This window comes from Leptonychotes weddellii, chromosome 5, assembly GCF_054177405.1.
Source record: "Leptonychotes weddellii isolate Sample4059 chromosome 5, ASM5417740v2, whole genome shotgun sequence".
NCBI classification, from domain to species: Eukaryota; Metazoa; Chordata; class Mammalia; order Carnivora; family Phocidae; genus Leptonychotes; species Leptonychotes weddellii.
Genome location: NC_138373.1, coordinates 116,621,446 through 116,633,761, shown reverse-complemented (window position 1 = coordinate 116,633,761; position 12,316 = coordinate 116,621,446). Strand labels below are relative to the sequence as shown.

The 12,316-nt window shown below is 44.8% G+C and overlaps 1 pseudogene; it reads right to left on the bottom strand.

Annotated features, from left to right (window-relative positions):
* Positions 1-1,355: 1,355 nt before the first annotated feature.
* LOC102728559 (cell division cycle-associated protein 3 pseudogene) lies at positions 1,356-2,421 on the bottom strand (annotated as a pseudogene).
* Positions 2,422-12,316: the final 9,895 nt, after the last annotated feature.

The following is a 12,316-nucleotide window of genomic DNA, read 5'->3' as shown; positions in this document are numbered from 1 at the left end:
TAAGCAGAATGGTTGAGGTTGAAGCCGTTGTGGTGAGTTCTCGGTGAACAAGACCAATTTGGTGAGATTTATGTCCTGCCTAGAACTTTGCCACCTCACACTGTTCATTCGTTCTTAAATTAAGAGCATTTATTTCTTAGGTAACACAAATATAAACAGACAGTAGGAAACACCCTCAGGATTGAACTAGAGAAGTAGTGGTATATGCAAACAGCTGCTGGAGAAATTTCTTGAAATTCTGTTTATGATCACCTCCTTTTGGGAAATGAGGAAAGGAAAGCAGACGTCGGCCTGTGGAATATTTTGCAGAGGATTGTTTATGATTATGGCACCCTGAGTAGAAGGAATGTAAAAGAGACACTTGATGTTTCGTTTGGAACGTAGGATGAATGGGGGCTAATTTGGCATTGGTGAGCAAGACTGGACCACACGGACTACTGAGCCAAGACCAATTAGAGGAGGGGGATTTGTGAGAAACTGGCCCTGCTCATATGGATAGGAGGGTGTGTGTGTGCGTGTGTGCATGTGTGAGCATTGGTGCACTGAGCCCAGGTGTTCTGCTGTGATATCTACCAAGTTCTGACACGACCCTCTACAACTTCCCACCTAGAAAAAGCAACAGTCCAGGCTGCCCTAAAAGGGTCACTAATAGCACATTCATCCCAAGGAAGAATACCCAGGCTGGAAGGGCATCCTTGCAGCTAAAGGTCATGGAACGTGTATGAGGGGAGGGGATGGGAATGAACAGGGCACGGTGCCAAAAGCCTGTCACTTTTCTCCTTTTAAACAGTCTGTTGTACTTGATTAGATATTACTACATAGGTGGGCTGAGAAGGATTTTTTTGTTATCTATTTCCTTCTACAAAAACATCTCCAGCCAATTCAGAGATGCCATCGGCAATGTAGCACTGGAAAAGTCAGAGACCGCCCGCTTTCTGCCTCTGCTACTAACTAGCTCTGTGACCTTGAGCAAGTCACTTCAGCTCTGGGCTTCAGATGTGTTATCAGTAAAAGGATTAGACTGGTAAAAAGATGATTTCTGAGGTCCTTGTTAATGCTAAAATTTACAGGGCCAACTTTCCTATAAAATTCAAGGTTTTTTCTGTCCATATGTTGTGGTTTTTTTTTTTTCCATTTAAAATCACCTTCTTTAATATACCAGAAACGCATGAGACACAAAGAACACAAAGAAAGCCCAAGAAAACGCTCAGTCCCTGAGTTGGTAGTTTGCGGGGCGGGGCGGAGGGGGGGGCGCGAAGACAATGAGGCTTTCTAGTCTCCCAGAGAAAGAAGGGGTTGAGAGGACACAATATCGCTAGGCCCCCGGTGAACCCAGGGCTGGGGCTATGCACAGTCTAGTTCTCTACCAAGTTTGGAAAGTGCTGTTTTTCCTAGTCCTGTTCTTGACCCTGCTCCCATACTTGGCCTCCAGTTTTCAAAAGTCATCTGGTTCCCAGAATGGCCCCTTTCTTTCGTTTCCTAGCATTTTCACTCAAGGAAGAAGGCTACTTACCCCGTGGTGGTGTCAGAGTCCCAGGGGAGTTATCACCCTGTAGGATGGTGAGGGGAGCGCTCCCTAGTCCCTTGCCATTCACCTGCCATCTATTAGGCTTAGAACCTGATGATCAGGGAGTCTCAGGGTCTCTCAAAGGCTCGTCCAAGCCCTGGCTGGCCAAGGGGTTTCTGAGGGCTGTCCTGCTTCCTCCTTGGAGAATATTTGCTTGGAGGGGAGCTCAGTCTGGCTCCCGGGTGCCATCAGGTCCTCAGTGGAAAACTGGGTGCCCAGAGGCAAGTCCAGTTCAGAAGGTGAATTGCCTGTAGAGGCAGAACAGGCTCTGGGGAAGATTCAACTTGGGGGTTTCAGTCTCAAATACTTCACCCAGCTGTTTCACCAGTCGGCCTGGGGGCTCTCAGCTGCTGGTCTTCATAGGTGTCCATGCAATGCCGAGGGTAGGAGAGCAGGGATCAAGTGTTGGGCCTAATTAGGACCCTCCAGTTATTCCCCTGCTGGTAGGGTTTGGCTGTGGAGAGCTCTCCAGCTGGATGGGAGCGTGCAGGATGCTGACACTAGGTGAACCGGGGTCCACCACTCCAGCCAGAAGCTTGTTGTGCGGCGGAGGCCACACCAGAGTGACTGGGACGCACCTGGCAGAGCCCATCTGAACCGGGAGGACTAAGGTGGAGCAGGGCCCGGCCTGGGGTGAGAAGGGGTTGCTGGGTCCCAATTCCTCTTCTGGGTGCACTGCAGCTGGGGCTTCAACTCCCAGCACTGAGTTTGAAAACCTCATATGTTGTATTTCAATGTCCCCGAACGAAACTTGGTAAAGGATTAGTGATTTGGTTGTGGTGGAAAATATGGGTCTACAATGGATGGTTTCAGCCTGGAAGATTTCCCCACCTCCTTTCAGAGTGCCTAGCTATAAGGAAGTTTCTACATTCTGTAAGCTGAGCCTTGACAAGTCTACACCTACCTTCTTGAAAGAAACATTTGTGGAGGATTCCTGAGATTATTCCTTCATTATAACTTATTCCTTTTAAATGCAACCTTTATTAAGTAGTCTCATCGCCTTGGATCCTCATTTAGATCTTACTGCATTCTAAGGAAATATGATACTGAGTGAAACCTAACTCTACATAATCACTTATCTCACCTCATTATAACTTACCTGTTTTCCAAACTGCCTTGCCAACTCAATTGTGCACCTTTGAAGGTAGAAATCATGTTTTATTTATTTTTCCATTCCCTACTGCTGAGTTTAGCATTCTGACTCAAGAGTTACTTTTTGAATAAAAGATAATTAATTCATCACGGTCAACCCATGAGTTACAACTGGGATTTGGCTCACTACCTTCGTGCACTGTTAAGAAGGGCGAGTAGTATGGGATTCATGAGGTTCACCTGAAAGCCCTCTTGGGCTCCTCATTCACACAGTCTGTGGTATTGGGACGGGTCTATTTCAAAAAGGGTAACCCCAGATGATTGTAATATACTCATTTCCCATCTTCCCGAGGAAAAAAGAAACACACTCAAAAGTTGTGCATTTGGGGGCACATGGGTGGCTCAGTCGTTAAGCATCTGCCTTTGGCTCAGGTCATGATCCCAGGGTCCTGGGATCGAGCCCCGCATCAGGCTCCCTGCTCAGCGGGAAGCCTGCTTCTCCCTCTCCCACTCCCCCTGCTTGTGTTCCCTCTCTCACTGTCTCTCTCTCTCTGTCAAATAAATAAATAAAATCTTTAAAAAAAAAAAAAGTTGTGCATTTTTCAGGTGTTCCTACCGAGGACTCTGGGCTCTGTGGCTCCTGGGCTGCTTGAAGACACTATAGCCAAATTATGGAAGCAGCCCAAGTGTCCGTCAGCTGATGAATGGAAAAAGATGTAGTGTATATACAATGGAATACTACTCAGCCATAACAAAGAATGAACTCTTTGCAACGACATGGATGGAGCTAGAGAGTATTGTGCTAAGTAAAATAAGTCAGAGAAAGACAAATACCAGATGATTTCACTCATATGTGGAATTCAAGAAACAAAATGAGGCTTGTAAGGATATGACCTATTTTTTACATTGATGATGGAAGCTCGTGTGATCTTGTCAGTTCAGAGGAAAGAAGGAACACTAGGGGTCACATCACCCCCAGACACAGCTGGACCGGCCAAGGAACCTATAGGAACGCAACCTCACTGGTTTAACACAAAGAATCAAGATATTTTTCAGATTCCAGGTCTCTTGAGATGCAACAGGCCTCTGGGGGACCAGATGAAGCGGCACCAGAGCACCTGCTAGGATGACCTGATGGGTCTCTAATCAGCGGCATCCACCTTCTCAAGAGACCCCTGCCCCAAATTTTGTGCTTAAAAACCCTGACTTGTTCAGGATTTTTGAGCATCTATCTTTCTTCAGGAAATCATCTATCTATCCTCATTGCAAGCATTCAGTGTCAGTTTTTGGCTTGCTGCACCTTGGGTGGATAGACTCTCATTTGGTTCCATTACATTATGACTTTGTGACTGATGGGGAATGTAATTATATTTCGATGATTATAGTGAAACACTCAATTGCCTGAACTAGCCATACTGTTTGCCTTCAAGATCAGATAAAGTGGTAAATGCAAGAAATAATAATAGACTAGAAGCTGAAGTTATGGAGCCATTTCTGTGCTAACTGGGCCAGATCTCAGCAGTGTGTTTATCAGAAATTTAGCAACTGGAATAGATATCTAGAAATCTAATTATATGCTCTCTTATCTGCAGTAAGAGGCACTAAATTGGAAAATTATCTCCTGATCCCTCCTACTTATTTCCATTAACATTCAAATAGGTAAATCTTTGCCTACTCCCCCTCTCTCACCCAGCCCATCAAGCCTACCTTCATACATTAAAAAAAAATCCTGCTTTCTTCACGAAAACTTCCTTTTCTGAGCCACGAACCTTCATAGTTTAGAAGGTAATAGGCTAAAATGTTAACAGTGGTTACCTCTGGATGACAGAATGATAAGTAACGTTTTCTTATTATATTTTTCTGTACTTACCAAACTTTTCATAATGGGCATTCTTTTCATACTAAGAAGAGAAATAAGGAAACAGATTTATTTAGGCAACACTACAAAATGAGTATAATCCTAATGCTTGGCAATATCCTGCAAGGAATAAGATACAATATAAATTTGGGAAATACTGGGAGAGTCCCAAAACACAATAGTATATTAAATATTTGCAAATTCCTCCAAAAAAAGAAGCCTGCTTCACTTAGTTTTAATTCTGCACTTTCCAACATTTTTCATAAAAGATGTTTTTCATGCAAAATCTGTAGATATTTTGTGAAACCAGTAATCCACAGGATATCTTTTTGGGAAACACAGATGATTGAATACAACTTTATTTTTCTAAGAGGATGACATGGGTTTTCTTACCCAGGGTCTGAGGATCCCTAGAGGGTCCATGAGTGGGCTTAAGGCAGGTACCACAAGCCCCAGAAGTTCTTTGTACAATACTGAGTGTATGTACATATGTGTGCTTTCTTCTTGGGGAGATGGTTCATTATATTCTCAGACATCCACATCCTGAAAAGATAAAGGACCATGGACATAGAGTAAAATCAGCTTACAAGCTTGACATTCGTCACTCTTGGCTAAGTAACACTTTGCCCTCAAAACAGAAAAATCAAGAAATATGTTGCCATATTTAGCAAAAACAAAACAAATAGGATGCCCAATTAAATGTGAGTCTCAGATACACAATGGACAATTTTTTAGTATAAGAAAACCCCATGCAATATCTGAGACATCTTGGAGCACCTGGGTGGCTCAGTCGTTAAGCGTCTGCCTTCGGCTCAGGTCATGATCCCAGGGTCCTGGGATCGAGCCCCACATCGGGCTCCCTGCTCAGTGGGAAGCCTGCTTCTCCCTCTCCCACTCCCCCTGCTTGTGTTCCCTCTCTCACTGTGTCTCTCTCTGTCAAATAAAATCTTTAAAAAAAAATCTGAGACATCTTTATACTAAAAAATTATTTCTTGTTTATCTGAAATTAAAATTAAACTGGGTATCGGGGCGCCTGGGTGGCTCAGTTGGTTAAGCATCTACCTTCGGCTCAGGTCATGATCTCAGGGTCCTGGGGTCGAGCCCCGCATCCGGCTCCCTGCTCAGCGGGGAGCCTGCTTCCCCATCTCCCTCTGCCTGCCGCTCCCCCTGCGTGTGTGTGTTCTCTCTCTCTGTCAAATAAATAAAATCTTTTTAAAAAATTATAAAAAACTGGGTATCCCGTATTTTATCTCACAACCTTAGTCAACTCAAATGTATTAATACTGGGGCTATGGAGCAACTATGAGAAATGCCTTTCTACTCAACGTTTGACCCATGGGACAGGAACATCAACATCACCTGGAAGCTTGCTAGAAATGCAGAAGCTCGGGCTTCACAGCAACCCTGCTGAATCAGAATCTGCATTGTGTCAAGATCCCCAGGTGAAGCTTTTCCATGTTAAAGTCTGAGAAGCCGAGATATGAAGAATTCCTGACCTTGTGATTGTCAACCGTGGCTGCACATTGGAATCACCTGGAAGCTCTAAAAATACACATGCCTGGGCTCACTCCCAGGGCATCAGATTTAGTTGATCTGAGGGACAATACGGTCATTAATATTTTTTAATACCTGTTATCTCCACCCCAAATGATTCTAATGTGTAGCTGCGATATTGTGATTTATAAGAAATATGTATTTGGTTATCCAGACCATCAAAATATATTTCTCACATATATATTTGGTCTTGTCTATGGCTCCTGGCTCAGAGCTCCTAAAACCCTTGCAATTTCTCAAGCAGTAAGAGCAATGGGAGCCTCTTGTGTTGTATTTGGTCTCTTGACCTGAAATTGATTCAGAGCCCTCAGGGTAAAATACATGTCTTGTTATTCCTAACAAACCCCTTTCCACCTGAACTGGGTTTTTGTTAATAAAGTGACTTGGCCCGCCGCACCTAAGGATGGGGGCTGGTTGCCAGGAGAACCAACCATGTGATTAGAGGGTTGGAACTTTCAGTCTCACCCCCCAATCACCAATGGCCAATGATTCAATCAATCACGCCTATGTTGCGAAGCCTCCATAAAAATCCAGAAGGTGAGGGTGTGAAGAACTTCTGGGCTGCTGAATGTGTGTGAAGGTCTTGGGAGAGTGGTCCACTCAGAGAGCATGGAAGCTCTGCGCGCTTTCCCTGTTCTTTATCCTACGCATCTCCTCCACCCAGCTGTTTCCGAGTTATATTCTTTTATAATAAACCAGTAATGTGGTAAGTAAAAGGTTTTTCTGAGTTCTGTGAGCTGCTCTAGCAAATGAATTGAACATGAAGAAGGGGTTGTGGGAATCCGGTTTAGAGCCAGTTGGTCACAAGTGCAGGTAACAACCTAGACTTCTGGCTGGCATCGGCCATGGGGGGAGGGGAGCAACCTTGTAGGACTGATCTCCGAACCTGCGGGAGAGGACGCTATCTCCAAGTAGCGTCAGAATGGAGTTGAATTGTAGGACATGCAGTTGGTGTCAGAGAACTCTGCGGTTGTGGAGAAACCTCCCCACCCCACACCCACATCAGAATGAGATGTAGAACCTTTAGTAGCCAAGGTGGCATTCTTACATAAAGTCAGGGACCCAGGCAAGGTGAGGACTTTATCAGAATTACCTGGGGAGAGCTTCCCGCCATACATTTGTGTGCCCAACTAGGTCTATTGAACCAAAATCTTCAGGTATGGTTGCAATTTCAGAAAGTCTCTGGTACAATTCTGCTATATATTCTCCACATGAGAACCATTAATGTTTAGGACGATGTAAAATGGGATTCTCCAGCTTCTATCTAGCCACCGAGTTATTGGGGGAAGAAGGTTTACCCAGAGGAACTCAGCATCAGGCTTGGTTTTCCTCCTGGTCCCCTGGCACCCACAGAACCACTGGTGGCAGGACACAGAAGGCAGGATGGCTTATGCCCATCAGAGGGAGTCTTAAGAATGTTCTAGTTCTCTATGAAGAGCTGCTGTGTTGCCTGAGGATAAAGGTGTTCACTGCCTCTTACCAGATTAAGTCCTTTGTTTTGGCTCCTAAAATGTGAAGTGGCACCCCACATATCTATTTAGAATACTAAATGAATTAGGAAAATAGTTCCAGCAGAAGCAGGGAATGATTTAAATAGTGAGTTCTATCATACAGTGCAGGTGGTGACTTGTTTGCTCGCCGATCATGTAAAACCCAGCTGCAGAGAATGACAGAAAGGACTTGTCAGGGGTGTTGGATCCCTGGGCTGAAAAATGGGCTAAGCAGCAAGTTAAATTATCTCATCCTTTTCTCCAACACATGGTAATTGAGTGCAAAGCTTGGTAAGAGGCAGGCAGAATTTTAATAAAAAAAAAAAACTAAATGAAATCTTATGGGTTTCATCTGAGGTTGAGCCTGCAAAATGTCTTTTTTTAAAGATTTTATTTATTTATTTGACAGAGACACAGCGAGAGAGGGAACACAAGCAGGGGGAATGGGAGAGGGAGAAGCCGGCTTCCCGCTGAGCAGGGAGCCCGATGTTGGGCTCGATCCCAGGACACTGGGATCATGACCTGAGCCGAAGGCAGATGCTTAACGACTGAGCCACCCAGGCGCCCGCAAAATGTCTTTGTCTTTTAGTTTTGCATCATCTTTTAGAAGAAAATGAATATCAAGTTTTTTCAGCCTTGGAATTATTTTCCCAGTAATTAAAAGGAATAAAGAAATGCTTGGTTTCCTTAGGGGAGGATGAGAAATGGGATGTGAATACATTAAGAGCCAGGACAGTATCTTTGATTGAAGCAAATAGGCCTATTTCTGGGCTGATGACCACTTGGTAGCCTGAAGGCTTACTGGCAAGTTCATCCGGTTGATGACATTGACACAAGGTAGCTAGCTCAAAAGAGACAAGCCAGTGTTCTTATTCTTTTTCAGAAGTTCAGAGTGGATCTCCTTCAAGGCTGAAATGTTTGAGGATTTTATTCAGGAAAATGCATTGTTTTACTGTCTTTATGTTGTAGTAAACCCTAGAATGTGGTATGCATATGGTTCATCGTGGGATCTTGTTAAAATGCAGTTTCTGATGGAGTAAACCTGGTGTGGCCTGAAACTGTGCATTTCTAACAAGCTCCCAGCTGAGGTTGATGCGGGCGGCTCGCTGAGCACACTTTGAGTAGCAAGGCTATAAGGATTTAAGCCATGTGGACCGGCCAGGGTCTTCTGGAGAAAGAACCAAGTAGATACAGATACATATGCCTGAGACAGACAGAGACAGACAGAGACAGACAGAGACAGACAGAGACAGACAGAGACAGACAGAGACAGACAGAGTGCGGGCGGGCAAGTCCAAGGTCTGTAGGACAGAAAGGCTGGAAACCCAGGTCAGAGTTACTGCTGCAATCTTGAAGCAGAATTTCTTTGCCAAGAAACCTTAGTTTTTGGCTCTTAAAGCCTTTCAACTGATTGCATGAGGCCCACCCACATTATTGAAGGTAATCTGCTTACATCAACGGATTATAGATGTTAACCCCCCCACACCCACGCCCCTTCACAGCCACACCTGTGTGTGATTAGTGTTTGATTAAATAGAGCCCAGCCAAGGTGACCTGTAAAACTAACCATCACATCTTGGAACTTTTAAAGGCAGTTTCCACTTACGCTTAAAAAGCAGAATAGAGAAAGCAGAAGTGCTTTGGTTAAGTTAGGAATGGGGGTCCTGGAGCCTGGCTTCTCCTTCCTTGGGCTTCCTGCTTTTCCCAGCTCTGGCCTCCCCACCTCACACAGTGAGGGAACCCCAAGGAACGAAGTTTCAAAATCGTTGGCTATTTCTTCCCCTGTAAAATCTAGATAGTAGTCCTTGGGATTAAATTAGATCATTTGAATAAAACCATTTAGCGAACGCTTGGCACATTTGTAGGTGCCTTATACACATTAGCTGCTTCTAGTGTTACCATCAGAACTATTGAAAAATAACCTTTCTAAGAAAAACCTTAATCTCTCAGTAGAAGGCTCGGTGTTTCCCAGTGAGTCTCTAGGACATAGATGCTGCTCACCTGGGGGCAGAGTAGACCAGCTCCTTTCACCTTGGCCCCAGGTAAGCTGCTGAAGGCAAGAGGTGTTTTGTGGGCCCAGCCCTGGGACAGACTCTCCGACCTGAGGGAGAGAAGGTCAAAGGTTACTGCTTTGTTCTCTTGATTGCCTCAAGTGGTCACATTTAACCTTTCAGATCTCTTGACCAAGAGCCTAAGCGTGGTTTGTTTGACTTGGTGGCTGGAGAAAGTAAACACTAGCTCTTAACTTGAACTGCAAGAAATAGCACGGCTGCCATGGAACAGTTTTCTGCGATGGGGAAAAAATTAACAGTTTTCTGAAGTTTCTATAGAGATTAGAATTTGAATTTGAATAGCAAAAGAAGCGACACTCTAGAATGCTTATTCTGCATACAGCTAATGGAATACAAATGTGTTTAAGAAAAGTCAAGTTTATAAGCACCTTGAGTTTAAAAAATTACAAAGAGGGCACCTGGGTGGCTCAGTCGGTTAAGCGGCTGCCTTCGGCTCAGGTCATCATCCCAGGGTCCTGGGATCAAGCCTCACATCGGGCACCCTGCTCAGCAGGAAGCCTGCTTCTCCCTCTCCCTGCTGCAACACCTGCTTGTGTGTGCTCTCTCTCTCTCTCAAATCTTAAAAAATTTCCTCTCAACACTGGGCTGCTGAAGTTTAAAAAAAAAAAAAAAATTGTTTCAACAGCATGTTTTACAAAATCCTCCTGGAACTTGAAGGTATAGGCTTTCTGTTTGTTTCAGCGACAAATACAAGCAATACATATTCTTTGAATTGGTGTTTGAGAGGCAAGGGGGAGACTAGCCTCCAGTTTACTACACCAGAGCTGTACTGACCCTTGCAGTAAAAAACCATGAAAATCTTGGCTCCATCCGTGAAGTGAGCAAATAGAACTTGAAGAGATGCTAGGAATAGTTGCTTTGAGTAGGAAGTGACTAGTTTTCTGGGCAGGTTGCAGGGCGGCTTCCCAAGCATTAAGTTCCTGGTCTATAAAATGTAATAATTGCTAAAGTTTTGAGGATTAAAGAATACAGAGTTCTAAGATTAAGCGAATCACATGGAATCCTCTTTAAATTGTGCTAGGGGCCATATGGGATGACTCCTGTAGCTGCTTCATGAGCAAGGTAACCTATGTGACTGTTCTCTGTAACATATAGTCACAGGACCTACCGGATTGGGGTTTTTTTTCCTAATAAACTTTTGAGTAATTTTAGACTTATGAAAACATTGCAAAGATAGCGCAAAGTCTTCCTGAATACCCCTCTTCCGGTTTCCTCCATTTACATCTTTACATTATCAAGATACATTCATCAAGTAACAAACTGACGTTGGTACGTTACCACGAAACTCCAGACTCCATTTGGATTTCCCTGGTTTTTCCATCTGCCTCCTTGTGTTCCAGGATCTATCCATCCCTTTGTCTTGTCTTCCCCAGTCTCCTGTAGTCTGTGACTGTTTCTTGATCTTCTTTCCCATGACCTTGACAGTTTTGAGGAGTACAGCTCTCTATCCAATAGAATGACCCCCAGTCTAGGGTCAGTGGGTGTTTCTCTTAGGGTTCGACTGGGGTTACCTCCCAGGGTTTTTTGGGGGATTTGAGAGCATCTACAAAGCACTCAGGACCCTATTGGATAGGTTTTCTTTATCCATGTGCATTTTTTTTTTTTTAATGTAGGCTCTATGGCCAGTGTGGAGCCCAACGCGGGGCTTGAACTCATGACCCCAAGGTCAAGACCTGAGCTGAGATCAAGAGTCTAACGCTTGACTGAGTCACCCAGGAGCCCCAGTCGAGGTGCATTTTTAACGCAGAAAGGCAAAACGGAGTTGTGGCTGGGAAGAGAAGCTCTGCAGCCTGGGTCCGAGTCCCCCTGCTGCTGCTTTCTAGCTGTGTGACCCTGGACATGTTTTTAAGCCTTTCAATTTTCCTCCCCTATGGATAAGGATAATAGCATTTTTCTCATAGGGTTGCTGTGAGAAGCAAATTGATACATATGTGAGCTGATGTAGAGGGCTTATTGCATTCTGGGCACCCAATCGAGCAAGCTCCCTTTACTTTTTGCTCCTCATATGAATAGTGTGGCACCATCTCTTTCCTCTTTGGAGTGATTCTCCATCTTGGTGTAACTTTATCTACAGTGGCAATGCCTGTGAAGGTGTGTTTGGAGGGTGCCGATCTGAAGTGTCCTTGTGAGCACAGGTCCTTGGGCCAACTTCAGAATCCCAGGAGCCCTCCTCCAGCAGCAGCTCCCACTCCAGAGAATTTTCTGCTTCCAGCTCAGCGCCATCCAAGGGCGGGGGGACCAGGTGAAAGGTGGAGACAGCCCCTGGCCTTGCATGCAGGGAGGGTCCTGAATCAGGCCTACAGAAGGAGCCTGGAGGAGGGTGGCTGCGAGGAGCAGGGCCTCCTGCAGCAGGACACAGAGCCTGGGCTGCATGGGCTGACCTCGTATCTGCCATCATCGTTCAGGGCAGGTTTCAAGTAGGAATCCCTGCATTCAGCACACGGGATGACTCACGGCTACACCACAGTGTAGTTCTAACTAACCCTAGGACAACCTTCTAAAATTATGTAATTAAAGTCTTGACTAGAATAAAGTCTGAGTGTATGATTTAACAAAGTGGATCAAAAGGGCTATTAAAAAAAAAAAGTAGAGGGAAAGCGTGAACAATAAGCCTGAGAAGAAAGAAAACTGAAACCAATAACCTCCCTCTCTCCGCTTCCTGCTGTCTCATTTCTGTGGTGCC